The sequence below is a fragment of the Chelonoidis abingdonii genome, chromosome 3 (genome assembly GCF_003597395.2).
Source record: "Chelonoidis abingdonii isolate Lonesome George chromosome 3, CheloAbing_2.0, whole genome shotgun sequence".
In the NCBI taxonomy this organism is placed as follows: domain Eukaryota; kingdom Metazoa; phylum Chordata; order Testudines; family Testudinidae; genus Chelonoidis; species Chelonoidis abingdonii.
Genome location: NC_133771.1, coordinates 167,001,032 through 167,022,239, shown reverse-complemented (window position 1 = coordinate 167,022,239; position 21,208 = coordinate 167,001,032). Strand labels below are relative to the sequence as shown.

Sequence of the window (21,208 nt, the reverse complement as noted above, 5' to 3'; positions counted from 1 at the left end):
AATGTTGATTATTCCTCATGGAAGCAGTTTTTCAGTCTTTGGTTCTTTCAGTGTGAAAACCTTGGAAAGTCTAAAAATATAGAATCCTTTTAATTTGTAGTTTTTTCCACTGTGGTGCCTGTTTTATTGCACAGTTTGTCTGCCTTCCTCACAGCTATCATACAAGCAATTCTCTGTCTCAGGCATCTATGATTAAAGAAAAATGAAAAATATGCAAACAATTTTAAGACCTATTTTTGCCCTGGGAAAATGGTAGTTATTAAGAGAACTATAAAATGATCGCAAACTGGAAAGTTCAAGAGACAATAATAAAAATCTGTAGTGTCTTTTACTGTAGCACCTCAAAGTTCTTTACAAATCATTTACACCTTACAACACACCTGTGTAGGTAATTATTTACCTGTAAACATTAAGATAAGTAATAAAGAGTGTTTTCAAAGCCAGGAATTCATATATTGAAAAGAAAATAACTTTCTTGAAAGACACACAACATTTTGGGAACCTAAAAGTGCAGGGGGCTGGGGTGGTGAACTGTACAGTCACAGGTTTGAATATGTCCTGTCTGGAGTGCTGTTCAATGGCTGCTGCACTTCAGGATGAAAATACTGCATGGTGATGGAGGTTGAGTGCAGAGGGTAAAGGTTGTAGTTCTCAGGGCTGGTTGGTGAATGTACAGGTGTTGGGGGCAGCTGGTGGTGGTAAGAACCTGGATGCTGGGGAAGTGGGTTTTGAGCTGACATTGGGGCACAAGGGAAAGAGCTTTGGGACGGGGGGGGGACCACCACGTAGTGCTCTGCCTGCATGGCTACGAGTGACTGGATAGAGTCCGCTTGGCGTGCCCAGATGCTTATCAGCTGCTTTGTGCTTTTCTTCTTAGCTGCTGCGTTTCTCTGGCAGGATCCTGCTTTCCCTTCCCTCCAGTCCTGCAGTTTTTTCCTCCTGCAGTTTTTTACTCTCTTCTGGCAGAGTGATCCATAACTGCTTTCAGCATGTCTTCTTTGCTTTTTCGCGGCTTCTTCCTGAGGTTTTGTAGCCTCTGAGCAGTCATGATACAGGCAGTCGAGTAGTCAAGGACACTTTTCGAAAGGCAAAAATGGCAACAGTTAACAGAGGCAGCATTGTTTTATAATCTCACCCAGAAGTTATTCCCCAGACAGTGAAGGAGTTTACAGTCTTCACTTTAGCATACTTTACAGTACCAAAGAGAGTGCACATAACCACAGGAGCATAAAATTTTTAAGGGGGCACCATACCAAACTGTGATTGGGGAAAGCAAACTGCAGGGGGCATCTAACTGAACAGGAGCACAGGAGTTAATCCTGGAAGCTATCTCGCTGCTGAGTACCTGGGAAGGGGACTGATTGCTTCAGGGATGTGCCAGGGTTTCTGTGCTTGGGGAAAGCAAACTGCTGCAGGGGGCATCTACACTGAACAGTCTCCCAACATTTTCCACAGGAGTTAATCCTGGAAGATATCTCGCTGCTGCGGGTCACCTGGGAAGAGCGGGAGGGTCTTCTACAGCAATGCGGATTCCGCCCTGGCCCCTATGCAGCTTGCCTGTGTGCAGCAATGGTCCCCCCACCCTCGCAGCACAGTGGTGCAGACGACGCGTTAGCCTGACTGGGACAAGGACCACAGTGGCTCCCTATAAACTTGTGCAAAGCGCATTGCCCACGCTTCTGGCTGAAACTTTTGAAGAGATTACCGAGGCCGATTACCGCGACGTGATAGACCACATCAATGGGCTATTCCACATCTAGGCATGCATGCATGCAGCCCTAACCCTCCCTCCTCTCCCGAAACATTTCCATCCTGAAAATAAAAGCCGCTTACCGGGAACCGCTCCTCTGCTTGTCCTTCACCAAGTACTGGCTGCTGCGACTGGCTACCTTCCTCCTGGCTTGAGAAGAGCTCCTGGCTGCATGCCTCCAGGGACTCCGGGGTGTCTCCCTCCACCCCAGTACCCTCACTCTTGGTTTCCTCCCCCTCCCCCTCTTCCTTCTCCTCTCCTCCACCCTCCCCCGCCTGCTCTGAAGTGTCCATCGTGGTCGTCAGATTGGCAGTGGGGTCACCCCCAAGTATCGCATCCAGCTCCTTGTAAAAACAGCAGGTCGTGGGAGCAGCACCGGAGCGGCAGTTTCCCTCGCGGGCTTTGCAATAGGTACTCTGCAGCTCCTTCACTTTAACCCTGCACTGCACCGCGTCCCAGTCATGGCCCCTTTCCAGCATGGCCCTTGAGATCTGCCCATAGGTATCATAATTCCGACGGCTGGAGCGCAGCTGTGACTGCACAGCTTCTTCCCCCCAAACACTGATGAGGTCCAGCAACTCGTCATTGCTCCATGCTGGGGCTCGTTTGGCGCGTGGAGGCATGGTCACCTGGAAAGATTCTGATTGCACTCCACACCTGGCTGAGCAAACAGGAAGGGGATTTTTAAAACTCCTGGGGCATTTAAAGGGCGGGTCACCTGAGCCCAGGGCAGTAGAGTGCAAACTGATGAGCAGAGTGGCTGAACAGGCATTCTGGGATACCTCCGAATACTCTGGAGGCCAATTACAGTGCTTTTGGTGGCCACGCTGGCGGAGCAGCGCTGCATCACCAGCGCTGCAATCGTTATTCCCCAGGCAGAGCAGGAGTACAGACAGCGCTGCAGCCAGGGAGATGCAGTGCTGTATGTGCCTTGCAAGTGTGGACAGTGAGTAAGCTGCAGCGCTGTAAACCCACCACTAGTGCTGCAACTCTCCAGTGTAGCCATACCCAAAGTCAGCAATGGATTAGAGAAGCATCTTTTTTTTTTTTAATAAAATAATGGGTATATTAAGTCATTTTAATATTTTAGTACTGCTGTTGAATATGCATTGTTACATGCTGCTATTTAAAAAAAAAAAGAATGTAATTGTGGCACTAAAAATTCTAATATCAGAATAGCTCTGTGGTATGACTGTGGAAAATCCTAAGCAGAAATGCAGTTTAGTTAGGTTAAACTGTCCACTGAATTATTGACATCCTGTACAGATTTGTCTGTATGCACATTTACATATTAACGGTTACATGACTATATCTCAAACTTGTTTTATATTGTGGAGAATCCAGAATGACTTTCAAAGATTTATTTTCATTAAATGGATGTGAATTTATATGTAAATGCTCATGCAAATGTTCATAACCACCATTTTGACTGACAGTAGGGATTGAACCAGAGAACTTCTGTGCTTAAAAAGCACAAGTTTCAACAGCTTGAGATAAAGATCTAGGCTCTGTAATTGCGCTCTAATTGACTATCATCCTCTGGATCCAGCACAAAGGGTGGGTTACATTTGCATTGTAGCTAATATTGCTCATGTGAGTGATTTTGAGTGCAAGATGGCTTCCTGGGCAGACTGGTATGAGTTTGCCTTCAGTGCATAGTCTCATGAGTAGACATATACATAGGGTTATAAAGTCCATACGGTGAAATTTTCCGCTCAAATATTCACATGTAAATACGATAGACTTCAATGGGAGCTATGCTCGTGTATTTATGTGAGAATGTGACCTTAAAGGTCCTGATTTGGCAAAACATTAAAGCACATGCTTAAGTCCATTCTTATTAAGCAGAGCACTTCGTTGAACTGGGGACAAAATTGTTGAAATAAAGCCAGAGTTTTTTTAAAGAAGAATTAATAATACAGACAGGTAAAAAGTAATGTTTCCCATCCTCATAATTTAGCACTTTGGAAGTAACTCTAATAGATTGTTGCTTATCTTCAAAAAGATTTGGATCAAAGTTTACCATACCCACAGGACTGTGCAATAAGTAGAAGTGGACCCTTTGGCACCTTACAGTCACAAGTCCTTGCATCTTCACAGGAAGGAAGACTGAAGCATGCACCAGCTGAAGTGCTAATACATGGAAAATCTATAGCCTTCTGATTCCAGAGTCAAAGTTGTACATACTTCATTTGAGTTAGTTTGGCTTGTAATAAAATAGTGCAAAACCTTCTGTTTAGAAATGCATGTATTAAAATATGTGCTCACATACATCCATTTTGTCCTCCTTGGTGTCATTTGATAATTTTTATATTTTTTTGGTGCACGTACGTATATCATGTTTTGTTACGTCATGTTCATTTCCTGTCCATCAGAGACCTACAAGATGGGACCATGACCTTGCATTACTACATTAAACTGGGAAGTATCATAACAGCTTAGTTTTTTAATATGTGTATTTACATAAATAACATTTTGTAAGGAAGTAGCTTTGTGCCAAAAAAGCTGCTGAAAACTACTCCAGTAATCATGTAAGTTCCGGAACAGATCTGTTAATTTCACTGTAATTATAAAGAAAGGCAATAAGACAAATGTCTTCTGACTTATGAAGGATCTTGAAATAATTTTAGTCTGCTCCAAATTAGTTATTGGCTAGTTTTCAAATAGTGATTTATGGTGGTATTATAAAAAGCCTTTTTATTGTCTTCCTGAATAGTTCAGAACTTTTGTTTAACTTGCAAAGCATTGTGTAGCTTTGCTTTTAGTGCCATTTGAAAAGAATATATAAACTTCATTTAGGTCTCAGGAAGAAGAAATTACTTTGCGCTAAATTTATAAATTCTGTCATTGAGAATATTACTACAGATATGGTTAACTGTGATGAGACCTTTTAAGCGTGTTGTTGGCAATATTCTTATTTGTTGTGTATATAAGAATTGTCGTTAAAAGTGGTTGCCCTGTTTGGAGAGCAGCTGTTTGGAGTACATTTAATGTGATATATTATTATCTCAGAATATAACTTGAGAGAGCTAGGTACTATAGTGAAAGGGAGATAGAGGGAAAATAAAACCCTTGGTGTGTAGAGTTTTGTGTATTAGCGCCCATAATGTGCTGGGTGGCCTCCAGACAGAAAAGGCATGGTTTCTGTCCCAGTACGCTCACCATCTAAAGGCAGGTAAACAGACTAGAAACTAGGGGAAGGGGCACAACCAGCAAACAGAATGGATGAGGTGATGCTTGGACTATTCTTAGGGAATGTGGAGGGGACGTGTGTAAAGGTTAATGTGTTTAGGGATCACAGTATAAATCAGATGGCAGAATGGCAAAAATGAGTCTCCTGGAGGAGCTTAAATACAGAGTCGGAGGCCTTACAAATAAATTCAGGAAGGATGTTCTTTCCATATGGGGCAGCATTAAAGAGAGTTTGGAGCATTTTTGTGAAAATTAGATGTCAAAGTTATCTACGGGGTATATATTTCTGAACATTATATAAAGCTTTAATTTTTAAAATAGTATATAATTATACTCTGACATTAAATATCAAAATAAAAATATCCAACTCAAATTAAGAATGTACAAAACTGTTCACACTTCTGTTGCCCATCAGAACCCATTTTCCTGCTGAACTGATCTGCATGTCATGCGATCAGCTGAAAGCTCATGATCAGTAGATGTCTAAAGTGGTTTTGCTTTTTCAAAAGTGGATCAGTTAACTGCCAAATGGATTTAATGTAGGTTTACTACCGGAAAGACATTTGTGGAGTTTTGCCATGGACTTCAATAGGACCAGGATTTCTCCCAATACATTTGCTACACTAACTCACCAGAGCAGAAGTTTCCTTGGCAAAGTCATCAGTGGTAACAAACAGCATTTAGAGAGAGTAGCTTTTTTGTTGATTCTCTTAATTCCACTTCCTTCCCTTGCAGAAACAGGCAATTTTAGTTGCTCACATTTACTGTGAGTGTAGGGGAAGATGTCCCAAAGAACATGAGAAGCGGGATAGAATACAAGCAAAACATGAGACCCCTTAAGTCTGGCTGTCTCAGTTGTAAAAATATGACGTGCGTGCTATGTATATTTTAGTCAGCATTGTAATGAAATTTGATTTTTGGCCTCTGTACTGCAAAGACTTGCATCCATGCATCAATTAATGCATGTGAACTATCTCATTGAAGTAGTAATTCATATGCATAAGGCTTAGCACATGTGTAAGTCTTTGCAAGATCACCGCCTTAGACTGTGATATGATGAACCTTTAGTTGGTATTATTTTAAGTCCCATATCATCCTAACAACATGAGAAAGAGAGAAACAAAAGCATTTTGAATTACTGCTTGTAAGTGTACATTTAAGATGATCAGAAGTTTCTCTGCACCTTTCTTACTGCTTTCTGCTAAGAGGAGAACAAAAGGAGTTATCAAATGAAGAATTCGGCATCTTCAGAACTTGTACAACATTGGTGCAATGTTCCGCTGTGTGTTGTCTAAGACTCCCAGTTTTCTAGATCTCAATAAGCAAAGCTAAGCACAAATAAAGGTGCAAACACCACGTGGTTAAACTGTTTCAGGAGCCGGTCTGACACTGGAAAGGTGTCATACAACATAACAGAAAATTAAATCAATAGGGTTTGTTAAACGTTTTAGGGTAACTTGATCTAATCATCTGGATTTGTTGGTTGAGTTGTTGCTCAGCCTCTTAAACTGATCAGATGTTGTTTCCAGTTTAATTACAAAAAAACATTTAAAAATGATGGAAGTAGTTCTGATGGTGAACAGTATGATGAAAGCAGAGTTATTTTCCTGATAGGGATTTAGCTTCTGTTGTAAGTTCTGATGGAAGATGAACAGTGTGATGCAGATCTAGTTCTGTCTTGCAGGGTTTTAGCTTATCCTTCAGTGTAGTAGATGATAAAAAGCTATGTTTTATCACTACTTGTAACCAGATCTACCGACAAAGGGGAGAACTTCCCTTGGGCAAAATAAAATGCCAGTGTTAGCTACTTCATAATCCTTGAACAGAGGAGTCTTTCTATTGATAAGTCTTTCAGTAAGTATAGCTCTTTGTAACTTAATATTATGACTTTCTTAAGAGTGAACTTCAGAGCAAAGTGAAATGCAATGATGCAAGTTGTTGCAGTAGGAAGATGGAGGTGAGGGACTTGTTCAGTAAAGTATAAACGGTCTTTGACCTTAATCACAGAAATTGGAGCTGGAGAAGACCTATTAAATTGTCTAACTTCTGGGTTCTTAAACTGTCACTGACATCTCATCTCATTAGAGTGATTCTCATGGACCACTTTCTCAGCTATTTGTTATCAGGTGGACCATCTCACTGGTGATAACTTAATATCCTTGTTGCAATTGCAGCAGTTGTTTATGTGGAAAATATTTAATGTATTCTCACCTTTTAGCATAACCTGGTAGCTGAAACCAAGGAGAAGAGCCAGCACTTTGAGCAGCCAACTCTCTGTGAACTACAGATTGGAAGTGATTGGTCTAGCCATTATCCTGCCAGTACAGGATTGTCCCGTTCAATATGATATCTAGTGTTTTGTCTAGATTTATTTTAAGTGTCTCAAGTGATGAGGTGCTTAGAATCCAATTGTTACTATTAGGCCTGCATAGATAAAAGATTTATTTGAGTTTCATGTTAGGAAGGAAAGGGGATTTCATTCCTTACTCTCCAGTAGTCGTCTTATATGAACTTCGGTGAATCACTTTACTTGTCTCTGTCTGAGTTCCCCATTGGTAAAATAGAACTAACACTTTCTGGTTTAACAAATATGTTAAGGAGAAATCCTTAAATATTTGGGAGATGCTTAAGCTATTTCAATGATGGGGGACATATGGGATCCTAGATAGACAGATATGTGCTCAGCACAGCTTGAACAAAAGTTTAAAGATTTGTTTTACCTTAGTTACGTGATTTGGAAACAGAAGGGCTCTGGACATTTCTTTGTTAGTAGCTAAAATTACTTTGAGGCTAATTTTGTATACGAAGCCTTTTTGGGTATGTAAATTCCTTTAATTGTTGTTTGTTTATATTTTGTGCAGTCGTACACAGGAGTCCTAATCATGGGACAGACCCCTATTGTACTAAGAGACTGTACACAAATATAACAGAACCCATATTCTTGTCCCACCATCTATAAGATCTGCCAGGAATAACCAGATGCCAGTTCTCTATATGTGTATGACTTCTATGGCAAAAGTATAAAGTAGTATTGTCTTAGCACCTTTTCGAAGCGTCATTGTAGGAAACTAAGAGTGAGAGGCAAAATAATGGACTGGATCATAAACTGGCTAAGAGAGAGAAAAAACAAGCTTAAATGGTCAGTTCTCCTGGTGAAAGGATAAGGGTGGGGTCCACAAGATTTCATGCTAAGGCTGGTGTTTAGTGATCAGAGGAAAGAGGTGAAGAATGAAGTGTCAAAATTAGCAGATGACGTACAGCTGTTTAGAGTAGTCAAGACTGGGGGGCCTTAAGAGAGATCCAACCATGCTAGCTAAATGAAAAACATGACTGTAGTTAAAGTAAATGCTGACAAATGCAAAGCAATGCACATATAAAGAAATAATTTGAATTACTCATGTACCTTACTGAGTTCCAAGTTAGCTGTAACAACTTGGACAAAAGGACCTGACCATCACAGTGAAGAGCTTAATGAACTCCTTGGGTGGTTGTGGGGCAGGTGTTAAAAAAAAAAAAAAAGGGGGGGGGGGAGCGGGCGGGAACAGAATGTTAGACTGTATAAGGAATATGATTAAGAATAGTGCTAAAATAAAATGTTATAAGTCAATATCTCCCCTTTTGGAATCCTGGGTTCATTTCTTGTCATCCCATCTCAAAAAGGATGTAGCAGAAATAGAGGAGGTTCAGAAACGAGTGACAAGAATAGTTAGTCATGGAAAAATTCTCTTGAAGAGAAATAGAATAAACTGGAACTGTTTATCTTGAAGAGTAGACAGTTGAGAGAGAATCTAATAAAAGCATACAAATTACTGAATGGTATAGAGAATGTGGGTCAGGAACTTCTGTTCACTCTTTCTAATAATACATTAATGAGGGGACATTCAATTAAATTATCATAAGGTAACATTTGAAAAGGTCAGGAATTTAGCAGGATTTGGAGAAGGTTTGAACACATGTGAGAAACAAGAATATCTATAGTTATAATAGCACTTTTTTTAAAAAGTTTTGGAAGGAACTGGCTATGCCTATAGTAGGTTGTGTTTTGAAATGTGTTTAGCTAACGGTTTTTAAACATTAGCGTACAAAAGGCAAGTCATGCTGTAAAAAAAAAAAAAATGCTGACTGGTCATTTGTCAACCCAGCTAACACATTTTTGAACACAATTTGCACTGTCTACACTGTGGAAAATCCTTTTTAAAGTGAAAATTTATTGATTAAACATGTTTCAAACCACAGCTTATTTTGCTTGTTTTCCCATGGCCTTTTGTGTTGGTTAATCCATACCGGCCTTCGATAGCGTTTCTAGCACCTCCTGGAGCATCTAGTAATGATCCAGTGTGACAGTTCCTATCTGTGGAGTAAAAAGAGTTCTTCTTTGAGTGATTGCTCATATCAGTTCCAGTTCGGTGTGTGGCATGCCGTGTGCATGGATGTTGGAAACTTTTATCCTAACAGCTACCCATCGGGCCGGCTGGGGAGCCCCCTGGAGCGGCATGGAAATGGTGATCTATTTAAGCCCCTGCTGGCCTGACCCCCCTTCAGTTCCTTCTTACCGCCTGTGACAGTTGTTGGAACAGTGGTCTCTTGTTTTTTCAAGTGTTCCACTTATCCCTAGCGTTATCTCTTGTTGTAAATAGTTAGTAGTTAGTAAGTGTTAATTGTTCTCTTATAATGTTAAGTGTAGTTAGTTGTTAGAGGTCGGTCTTGTAAACAGCCGTCCCTGTGGAGCCCTGGGGCATGTCGACCCAGGACTTCAAACCTTGCAAGTCCTGTGGCAAGCCCATGCCCACGGGCGACCCCCAGGATTCCTGTCTCAGGTGTCTTGGTGAGGGACATCAAGCTGATAGGTGCAGGATTTGTAAGGCGTTCAAACCCCAAACGTGCAAGGAGAGGGAGTTTTGCCTTCAGCAACTTCTCATGGAATCAGCTTTGCGACCATCTCAGGATGTGGGCCCGAGTGACTTGGTGCGGAGCGCTCTCCGGGCGGTATCAGCCTCGGTGCCACAGAAGATCCCACGCTCTTCTGAGGACCGATGCTCTCCCAGGCTGCAAAAATGTCCAACTCGGCACCGATCCCATTCCCCGGTTGCTGCCAAGAGGCAACCTCCGGCGGGACCATCTCGTAGACTCGAGACAGAGGTCAAAGGCCCAACGGTGCAAGACCATGGACTAATTCCTAATACGTTCACTCCTCTTCATGGGATGACACAGGTGGAAGAGATCATCTTCCTTTCTACACTGGATACCTTCGAGGTGGCAAGGGGTCTCATTGAGATGACAGCCCCCGTACCTCCGACACCAGCACGAGCCTCAACTCAGGTCCCGGTCCCATCTGAGGGAAAGCTGGCGGTGCTTTGGCTGCCAGCCCCAGATCCGGCGCCCTTCTGAGTCCTGGCACCACCACAGGTCTCAGTCTGTCTCACGGAACCAGTATGACTTGCGGCGCTGGTCCAGCGGTCTCAAACCTCGGAGCCAATCACGCTCAGGGTTGTTTTTGACTGCCCACTCCTGGTCCCGCTCGAGGTCCAGATCTCGATCTGTGACCTCGCCCAACCTGCTGCAGATTCCCGATCTCCGGGTCAGCAACCACCACAGTGGCACCAATCCCCAGCTCGGCACCGCTCCACATCCCAGTACCACTCCCCACATCGGCACTGTTCTCCAGCTCGGCACCGCTCTCCAACTGGGCACCGCGACCCGTACCGGCCAAGTGACTCGATGCATGCCTTAGCCCACTCCCGCACCGCCCTCCCATGGCTGTCGCATTCTAGATCTCCTTCGGGCAGGTCAAAGAGGGCATCTGGGGTCTTGGACATTCCACACTCTGCTCCAGGAAGCCTGGCTCAAGTTCCCCCAGCAACCTACTGGCAACCCCAATGGCAATTTTGGATGCCCTGGGCATACCATCAAGCCCTGGGCACTCGTCCACTTGTCCGGCTGCCGTCTCTTCCTACCAGCAGACCTCCTGAGGCTGCACTTAGTCGCCCTCCCCAGGACAGGGACCAGACTATTGATCCAGCACCTGCACTGCAGGCTACTTCGGCTCCCCAGGAGGAACCAGCCACCTCTGATCATGATGTTCCACCTCCTCCCATCCTGCTTGTGGAATCATCTTCATCCTCGCCTGACGAGGCTGTGGCTGGCACATCCTCCTCTGGACCCCCTCCCCATGGACTTTAGGGTCCTCCAGGAGCTGTTGAGGCGTGTCGCCCTCAATATGAACCTACAAGTTGAGGAGGTTGTGGAGGATGAGGACCCAATGGTGAACAGTCTAGGCCCAGAAGTGCCCTCCAGTGTGGTCCTTCCCATGAACAAAACTATTCAAAACAACGCAAAAGCCCTCTGGCAAACTCCGGCCTCCATTCCCCCCATGGCTAAGGGAGTGAAGCGAAAATACTTGGTCCCTACCAAGAGTCACAAATACCTATTTACCCACCCTGCCCCATGTTCCCTGTAATAGTATGCAGTGAATGCCAGGGAGAGGCAAGGCCAGCAGGGGCCCACTCCCAAGTCAAAAGAAACGAAGCAAATGGACCTTTTTAGGAGAAAGGTTCATTCCACTCGGGGTCTCTTGCTGTAGATCTCTAACCAGTTGGCGATCCTCAGCAGGTACAATTTTAATTCTTGGTCTGCAGTCCTAAAGTTCCAAGATCTTCTACCAGCAGAGGCTCATAGAGAAGTGGGCGCCATTGCTGAGGTGGGTAAACTCGTTGCTAGGACCTCCCTCCAGGGCTCTCTCGACGTGGCGGATGCAGCTGCACGCACCCTGGCTTCGGGAGTTGCCATGCAGCAGAGTGCCTGGCCAGGGCTTGTTTGCGGATCAGACTGACTCCCATCTACATACCTTAAAGAACACTAGAAACACTATTAAGTCCCTAGGTATGAATACCCTGGCCACCCAGAGGAAACCCTTTAGACTGCGGACCAATCAGCAACGCCCTTTTCAACCGAGGCCGCAACAGGACCCCTCTTGTCAAAGAAACAGATATTCCCGACGTAGGTCATCTCACTCTCCCTCTGGTCAAGGTCAAGGACAATCTAAGTTGCCCCCGGGCCCTAAGCGCCCGTTTTGAAGGTGCACTAGAAGACGGACTGCCAGTTCTCACCCAGGAGAGTTGTCCCTTTCTGGACCGGCTATCATGTTTCTACCATGCCTGGTTCCATATTACCTTGGACTGTTGGGTCCTCCGCATGGTGAAAATATTCTATCCAGTTCCATTCCATCCCCCCGCCCCCTTCCTCCTCCGTCCCTCTTCAGGGACCCTTCTCACAAGCAATTCCTAATGCAGGAAGTTCAATCCCTCCTCGTCCTAGGGGCAGTGGAAGAAGTCCCTCAGGGGCAAGGGGTTCTACTCCCACTATTTCCTTGTGCCCAAGGCAAAGGGAGGCCTAAGACCTAGTCTGGATCTCAGGGGACTCAACAAGTACATCGTCAACCTCGGGTTCCTCATAGTCTCGCTAGTCACCATCGTCCCCTCACTGGACCCTGGAGACTGGTATGCCGCCCTCGATATGAAAGACACATATTTCCACATTGCCATTGTCCCACAGACAGTTCCTCCACTTCGTAGTGGGCAAGACGCACTATCAATTCACAGCCCTTCCATTTGGCTTGTGCACAGCCCCCTGCGTCTTTACCAAGTGCATGACGGTCATGGCTGCTTTCCTCCGCTGCTATCACGTACGCCTCTTCTCATACCTGAACGATTGGCTTATATGGGGCCGATCTTGCCACCAAGAACAGTCGCATGTGCGCCTACTGCTGGACACATTCACTCACTTAGGCGTCCTGGTAAACCTCAGCAAGTCCATCCTCGCCCCTACTCAAGTAATAGAATTTATAGGAGCAGTCCTGGACACAGACCAGGACAGAGCCTTTCTTCCCGAGGCACAGCGTCTGGCCATAGCGGACGTAATTACCAACCTCAGCAGGTTTCCAACCACTACAGCAAGGGAGTGTCTCGGACTGCTGGGCCACATGGCATCCTGCACATAGGTTGTACAGCTCACCAGGCTCAGACTCAGGCCTCTTCAGGCTTCAACCTACTGACCAGGACGCGACAGTCTAGACATGGGCATCATGATCCCAAAGCACATACTCAAATCCCTCCAATGGTGGCTGGACCCTTAGATGGTGGGAGCCAGGATCCCCTTTCATCCTCCCCAGCCCACTCTGACTCTAGTTACAGACGCGTCTGCGTTGGGATGGGAGGCTCACCTCTGCGGCCTGACAACACAGGGCTTATGGCTCAAGAGTGAGCTGTCATTGCACATCAACATCAGAGAGCTCAGGGCAATCCGTCTTGCCTGCCAAGCTTTTCTTCCTCACCTACATGGTCACTGCGTAGCGATCCTAATGGACAACACCACGGCCACGTTCTACCTGAACAGACAAGGCGGAGCCCGGTCATCGCCGCTATGCCAAGAAGCCTTCTCTCTGTGGGACTTCTGCTCAGGTCACTCCATCAACCTTCAGGCCTCATACCTTCTGGGTGCCCAGAACGTCCTGGAGGACACTTTGAGCAGGCATTTTCTGACTCACGAATGGTCCATTCATCCAGATATAGTCCATTCTGTCTTCTGCAACTGGGGCTTTCCCCGAATTGACCCGCTTCGCGGACCAACAGAAAGTGTCCAGCCTTCTGCTCCTTCCAGAATCACAGCCTGGGTTTATTAGCGGACGCCTTCCAGATCACGTGGTCAGGCCAATTGCTGTATGCCTTCCCACCATTCCCGCTGGCTCACAAGGTAATACTCAAGATTCAACGGGACAAGGGGGATGTGATACTGGTAGCCCCAGTCTGACCACGACAGTGTTGGTTCCCGACTCTCCTGGACTTGTCCATCCAGACTCTCATACGCCTGCCTCATATCCCAGAACCACGGTCAACTCCTCCAATCGCTCCATCTCACAGCCTGGAGGATCGGTGGCTGAACCAGACTGAATGAGCCTGCTCTGCCTTGGTACGACAGGTCGTTCTAGAAAGCCGCAAGCCATCGACCAGACATACCTACGAGGTGAAATCGAAGAGGTTTCTGTCTGGTACGCTCAGCGGCAGTGCACCCGCTCTGAGCTTCCATTTCCTGCATTTTGTACTATCTGAGGTCCCTAAAAGACCAGCACCTAACCTTCTGATCCCTTAAGGTCCACCTTGCAGTCATTTCTGCGTTCCACCCAGGCATGACGGGGTGCTCCATGTTCTCACATCCGGTCGTGTGGTGCTTCCTCAAAGGTCTAGAGAAAATCCACCCTCCAGTGAAGCCACCTGTGCCTGCGTGGGACCTCAACTTGGTCCCCCCTTTGAACCGCTGGCCACCTGCTCTCTTTTCTACCTCTCCTGGAAGGTCTCCTTCCTAGTGGCCATCACTTCTGCACACCGGGTCTCTGAACTAAGGGCTCTCACCTGTAATCCGCCATATACCATTTTTCACAAAGACAAAGTGCAACTAAGACCCCACCCTGCCTTCTTACCAAAAGTGGTGTCGTGCTTTCACGTGAGCCAGGATATCTTTTTGCTGGTTTTCTATCTGAAATTGCACTCTGACCTACGTGAACAGCATCTCCATTCTCTCGCCGTCACAAAGGCACTTGCCTTTTATATAGACCGGACAAAGCCCTTTCGTAAAACAACCCAGCTGTTTGTCACCATTGCGGAGCAGATGAAAGGCGCTCCGGTCTCCTCTCAACGAATATCGTCGTGGATCATCGGGTATATTCGCGCTTGCTACAACCTGGCAAATGTCCCTCCGCCTGTTGTCACAGTTCATTCCACGAGAGCTCAGGCATCGTCAGCCACCTTCCTGGCACACATTCCTCTCCAGGAAATCTGCAGAGCTGCCAAGTGGTCCACTGTTCATACCTTCACATCCCATTATGCCATTGTCTAGCCCTCTAAGGATGATGCAGCCTTTGGCAGGGCGGTCTTCAATCTGTGGTTCACTGACTCCAACCCCACCTCCAAGGTAAGGCTTGGGAGTCACCTAACTGGAATTGATATGAGCAATCTCTCTAAGAAGAAAAAACGGTTACTAACCTTCTTGTAACTGTTCTTCAGGATGTGTTGCTCATATCTATTCCATTCACCTCCCACCTTCCCCTCCGTCGTAGTAGCCGGCAAGAAGGAACTGAAGGGGGGTCGGGCCGGCAGGGGCTTATATAGATCGCCATTTTGGCACCACTCCAGGGGGCTCCCCAGCCGGCCCGACGGGTAGCTGCTAGGGTAAAAGTTTCCCACATCCATGCACGCAGCGCATGCACACACCTAACTGGAATAAATATGAGCAACACATCTCGAAGAACAACAGTTACAAGAAAGTGAGTAACGGTTTTTTCCTCCCAACCTAGAAGTGCAATGGGAGGGCTGAGAAAAAAGCTCTATGTAATTTTAAAGAGTACTACTTGTCCTTAAACATGTTTGGGTTTCTTGCAAATTGTTTTCCTCTAACGCACTTTAGGTCAAAGAACCAAAGAGACTGCTAAAAGCACCAGACCATGCATAACTTTTATTGATGAGCATTAAATTCAATTAGCACAGTTCCATATTGATCCAGCTTGCTTTTAGTAAGGCTTTTCACACAGTCCCAAATGTCATTTGGGACTGTGTCAAAATGAGCAACACATCTCGAAGAACAACAGTTACAAAGGTGAGTAACTGTCTTTTCTTATGAACAAATTAGGCAAATGTGGTCTAGATGAAATTACTATGAGGTGGGTGCATAACTGTCTAACAGTACTCGGAGTAGTTATCAATGGTTTACTGCGAAACTGGGAGGGCATAGCTAGTGGGGTCCTTCCTGGGTCCAGGTGGAGAATCTCCACCATTGGATGTTTAAGAATAGTTTTGACCAGCACCTGTGAGGGATAGTCTAGATATACTTGATACTGCCTCAGCACAAGGGGTGGACTAGATGACCTTTTGAGGTCACTGCCAGCCCTACATTTTTATGATTCTGTAGTGAGGCACATGCTAACGTAACATTGCTTTATGCAAGGAAACGTCCAGTTGAAAGTTAGAAACCTGATGTGAATTAATAATATTTTGTTATAGCCAAAGGATAAGAGTTTGGGGGCAAACTGTCCCCTCTGTTACATCCGTGCAACTCTATTGATGTCTATGGGAATACTTGGATGTTACTAAGAACAGACTTGGGCTCCTGTGTAGAGCATTGGAGACAGAATATGGCAGAACACTGTGCTCCCTGCTGTTTAAAACTAAATTGCTAGTCGAAGTTGAAGAGGGAATCTTTCTAATGTGAACTGATGCATTGTGCTTTTGCTGAATCTGCACACAACCTAAAACAACTCTGTGTATGGTCTTCTGTGCCTCTGGATGAACCATTAGGGAAGGATGGAATGGGGTATGAGGGCTGCAGCTACCGTGGTAGAGGGCTCATAGTAAATTGTGGATGAGTTCAGATCCTCCACAAGGTCCCCTTTTCAGTCTTTTCCATAGCATTTACTGAAATTGTACTAGTGCTGTGATGCAGCAATTCAATCCTGCATTGTCCCATCTTAAATCCTTGCCATATCACTTTTCAGCATTACCCCTGTTGTGCTAAGCACAGAGGTATTTTAGCTTTGAGTTGAATCTGAATCCTTTCCAGCTGGGTTTCTTATATGGGTTACTTTTACGTACATTGTTAGTGTGTTCAGTGAAGTTATTGCAAAACCTGAGTTCCTTTCTCATAAAGATTGAACAACAATCTTTTTCTTCACCAAAACTTTCTTTAGAGTTTAATAGAGTTATGTAAACACTGTACAGTGTTTTAAAAACCGCACACAGGATTAATTAATTAAGAAGGAAAGATCCATTTTGCTATGCATTTCTGTATTTTAGGACATAACGAAAGAATTTGTTAGTGAAGTTTGTGGGGATAACTTTTCCTACTGACTAGTGTAATAAAGATATTGTAACAGCTGCAAGGTATTGGTTACACTGTTGGAATTCATTCTGGTGTACACAGAATTTTTTTTATGCGTGCCTTTTGAAAAAAAATTTGATAGCAGGTGTGACCTTTAACCTTCCCAGACTTGAAGAACTTAATCATCCTCATTTGTTCAGCACTGAATATACTTTGTGCAGAGAGGAAGCAGAAGGGAAATGTGGGTTTGAGGGGTTTTGGTTTCACAAAGATATTGAAGTTGGAGGGGGCGGTGTTTTTGTTTTTGTTTTTTTCCATATAAAAGAAAATGAGGTTTTTGCCTGGGAAAAACATTTTGTACAAAGACTCCTCATTATAGACTTTTAATGGAAATATTCAGTGAGCCATAATTGTGCAAAATGAACACAGTTCCCTATCCAGCCTTGTCTGACTGAGCAGGCAGCAGATGCTGTTGCAGTTTTGCTGGGAAGGTGTGACAGCATACTTCAGAAATACATTGTTCCAACCAGACCACCTTCTGCGGGTATTTTGGGGACAGGAGTACAGGTGTGGCCATGATACCCAGATGAACCAGTTAAGGGTTGAGGAGAGGGGATAGCTGCCATGGAAACTACTGGAGCGGCTCTGCAGCCTGAGGTGAATGGAGGGTTGGGGAAAGGGGAGTGTTCTGGTCTCTGGAGTACCTCAGTGGAAAGCCAGTTTTGTGGAGAGGAGAGTATTTGTCTCTATAGAGCCGCCACTTACTTAATCTTTCTTTTTTATGGTTTAATTATCTACTGATTAAAGTGAAGGCTATTGGAATTGATGCGAGTCAGGCATGTGCTTGGCAAACTTCTCTACATAACCTTGCCAACACATCACAAATCTGCTTGCAACAGCCCATACCATTCCAGTATGAGACTGATCTCTCTGGGTTATATGCTGCCACATGTGCCAAATAATGTGGCGGTTCAGTTATTTGTAGTAATGTCCAGATTAGAGAATGAAATTCATTTTCACAGGTGAAAGAACGTGCATTGGAATGCAAATCTTTTATTTCTAAAGGCTAGAAATCGGTTGGTCATTGGGTCAATGTACTAAAACTAAGAGTGTAGATATCCACCTCCCTCTTGTACTTCAACCTGAGTGTACAGTCAGATTTCAAAAATCTTTCCTTTTTCTTCCTTCAGTCCTCTACTCAAGAGTTGATCATGCCATCAGAGCTTTGACCTTTTTTATTACATGAATGAAGGTTGAGGTTCATAATTTGTATAGTTATATGAATGATATCTTAAATTGAGAGTGGCTGTCATTCTGAAAAATTCTTGAGCACTTAATTATAGCTTTCTAGCTAATTTGTCCTTTGTTTATTCTTGTTTATAAGCCTTTTGGCTTTGAGGTAATCCAAAAGCTTGTTGGTTTATGTGAACATTTCTTTTCATACATGCCTTTTCATACATGGTCTTATTGCTACTCAAAGCTGATTCAAATAATTTTGGGTAGAAACCTCTCCATATATTGGTGATACCTTGAGAGTGGTCTGCAGAACTTTGTCCTTACCACATTCAGAGCACTCAGCCACACTGACTTCTAAAAACCAGCTATCTGCCAACTGGGCTGAAAGAGGAAGGATGGTCTTATACTGGGAATGAGTAAATCTGGGATCTGTTCCTAACTCTGCAACAGAATTCCTGTGTGATCTTGGGCAAGTCACTTAGGCATAACATTTTGAGAGAGTCCACTAGTTTTAGATGCTACAAACTTTGGCTTTCTAATTTGATTATGTTTTCAGAGGTAACTTCATTGACCTCATCTGAAGTTGAGAATTTTCAGCATCTCTGTTTTAAGTTTCTCACACTGGACACCCAAAGTTAGTGGACCGTGTGATAATTTTGACCTTAATCTCTGTTTGAGTTTCTGATCTGTAAATAGGGAATTATAATCCTTCCCTATGGATGTTGTGAGAATAAGTGCAGGTTTACTGTTCGTGTGATGCTTACATGCTACAATGATGAACACGACAGAGAAACCTATACGTAAAATTGATGTTCTAAGTAGGTGTCTAATGTAGGTGGAAAAATAATACCCTATCTTAACTTCGTCCGTGGAGATGTTTTTTTTCTTCTAACATTTGTATAGAGATTTATAAGCGTGTCATGCTTTTCAGAGACAGTAAAGGACAAGTGATTGCCTGACAGAGTTTACCGTATAGGCTGGGAGTTTTGAATCTAGATCAAGGTTGTTACATCAAGGCTTAAAAATTTTTTGCAGGCACCTATTTGCCAGAGAACTTAATCTACTTTCCAGAGTCCATTGTGAAAGGTGGGAAGGCCCCACTGTCCAGAGGTAGTACCATGGTGAGAAGTCCAATCCCTCTACTCACAGAAGTGGGGAAGGGTGATGAGATTCCTACTATATCTTGCTTATGGATTCCTAAATCCCACTTAAGAGATTCCATCTTTCATATCACCCTCCAGCTAAAAGGAAGGTTTCAAATGTGCCAGTTACCAGCCCCCTTTGGCTGTTGATGGGAAGGCACATTCTCTCTCTTCTCCTTCCCATCCCAAAGCTTCCTATCTTCTGCATAGGTAAGGGGCTCCACAATGCCTCCTCAGCTTCCTGGCTGTTGTAGCTGGGCACTGGGCATTCTGCCATTCTACCACTTCCCTCCAGCTTCCTGGCTGCTAACACAAAGCAGTGTTTGCTAATCTATATTCCCCCCATTTATATCCCAGTTAATAGCTCTGCTGTCTGTTTCCACTGCTGCTCATAGCTTTCTCAAGCAGTACTACAATTGATGGGATGTCAGTTTATGGTTGCCCTCAGTTTTCAGAATAGGAGCAGTAAAAACTAACAGCTATCAAGTCTGTTTTCACTCTGTTAAATCATAGAACTCTGAGGAGCAGGACCAGCAGCAGCAGAGGGGTATTGCAGTCCTCTGTCTCTCTCCAGACCCAGCAAGACAACACTGCATTGTTAACCTTTCAAATGTGACATGCATTTAATCTTCGCAAGAACAAGGGATAGAAACTCTTTGTTTAATTAAGTCAAAGGAAAACTAAAATTCTGCAGAATTTGGCATAGGTTCTTCTGTGCGTCAGGAAAAGCTGCTTACCCTCCAGTGGCAGATGGATTTTTCAAGTCTTCCATTACCTCAAGTTTCCCAATTTGTTCAGCACCAAATGCAATGAGACTTTCCGTTTTCCCTATAAATTCTGGGAATTACGAGCACCTGCTCCATCAATAGTGATGAGTTCCATGTTTATTTACAAATATGTGTTCAACTTCTTGAAGTCATCAGTTTGGGTTTAATCAAAATATCAGTTTCTATAGCATAACAGTAGGAGAATAAATGCTTTATTTAATATTCTAAAAGCTGAGGGCAACCTACAGTAAAACATAACTGTCTACTAGGCTTAGTTTTGTTTTTGTTTTTTAAGGACTTATGCCTTTTCATCCTATTTTGGTTATAAACTGAAAATGTTTGTTTTCTTGTGATTCCTTTGCATTTCTAAAGTACAGTTACATTAAAAATGCTATGTCATTTTAATTTAATCTTTATATTCATCTATTTATCAGGAATTAAATAGTTAAGAGTTGTAATTATTCTCTGTATCATTTGACACAGACCACAAGCACTTAACCATGATGCTTAAAAGATGGATTAGAAACTAGGTTTAGTTTGCCTAGCCTTATCTGTTCTTTCATCTTCACAGCTGATGTAAGGAGTGTGTCATTGGTGATGCTCAGTAATAGGTATGCTAATGTGTAGCTTATTTGATGCTTTGAATTAGAGTATTGCTTGAAAAACATATTTTTGATTATTCCTTTCTTATCACAGCTGTGCTGGTCAGCATATGTGTAAAGTGATATGTTGAGTTATTCTACATAAGATGATGCTTTCTGCTTTGCCTAAAAGAGTCCTAACTTTTTAAGGACTGTTTTATATACGGGTGGTTTTTCTTTCTATGTTTTTTGTCACCATAACTATTTTGGTTTAGTAACATATATAGTTAAAGCAGTACAACACCCTAGTGTGGACACAATTTTACCTGTACAAAGATGCTAATAATGGTACAGTTCATTCCCCTGAGCCAGGATTTCACTTCGTATCTTTTGCAGGGACAATGTATCTTATTTTTAGACAAATTGATTTTTTTTAGTTGTTTCTGGAATTTATTTTAGTAGCTTCAGGGAGATTTAGGTTGGACATTAGGAAAAAGTTCCTAACTGTCAGGGTAGTTAAACACTGGAATAAATTGCCTAGGGAGGTTGTGGAATCTCCATCTCTGGAGATATTTAAGAGTAGGTTAGATAAATGTCTATCAGGGATGGTCTAGACAGTATTTGGTCCTGCCATGAGGGCAGGGGACTGGACTCGATGACCTCTTGAGGTCCCTTCCA

General features: G+C 43.9%; 1 protein-coding gene across 10 annotated transcripts in view; it reads left to right on the top strand.

Annotated features, from left to right (window-relative positions):
• The window catches only part of DISP1 (dispatched RND transporter family member 1), a 203,851-nt gene that overhangs the window by 160,694 nt on the left and 21,949 nt on the right, over positions 1-21,208 (top strand). The gene's annotated exons all lie outside the window — the stretch shown is intronic.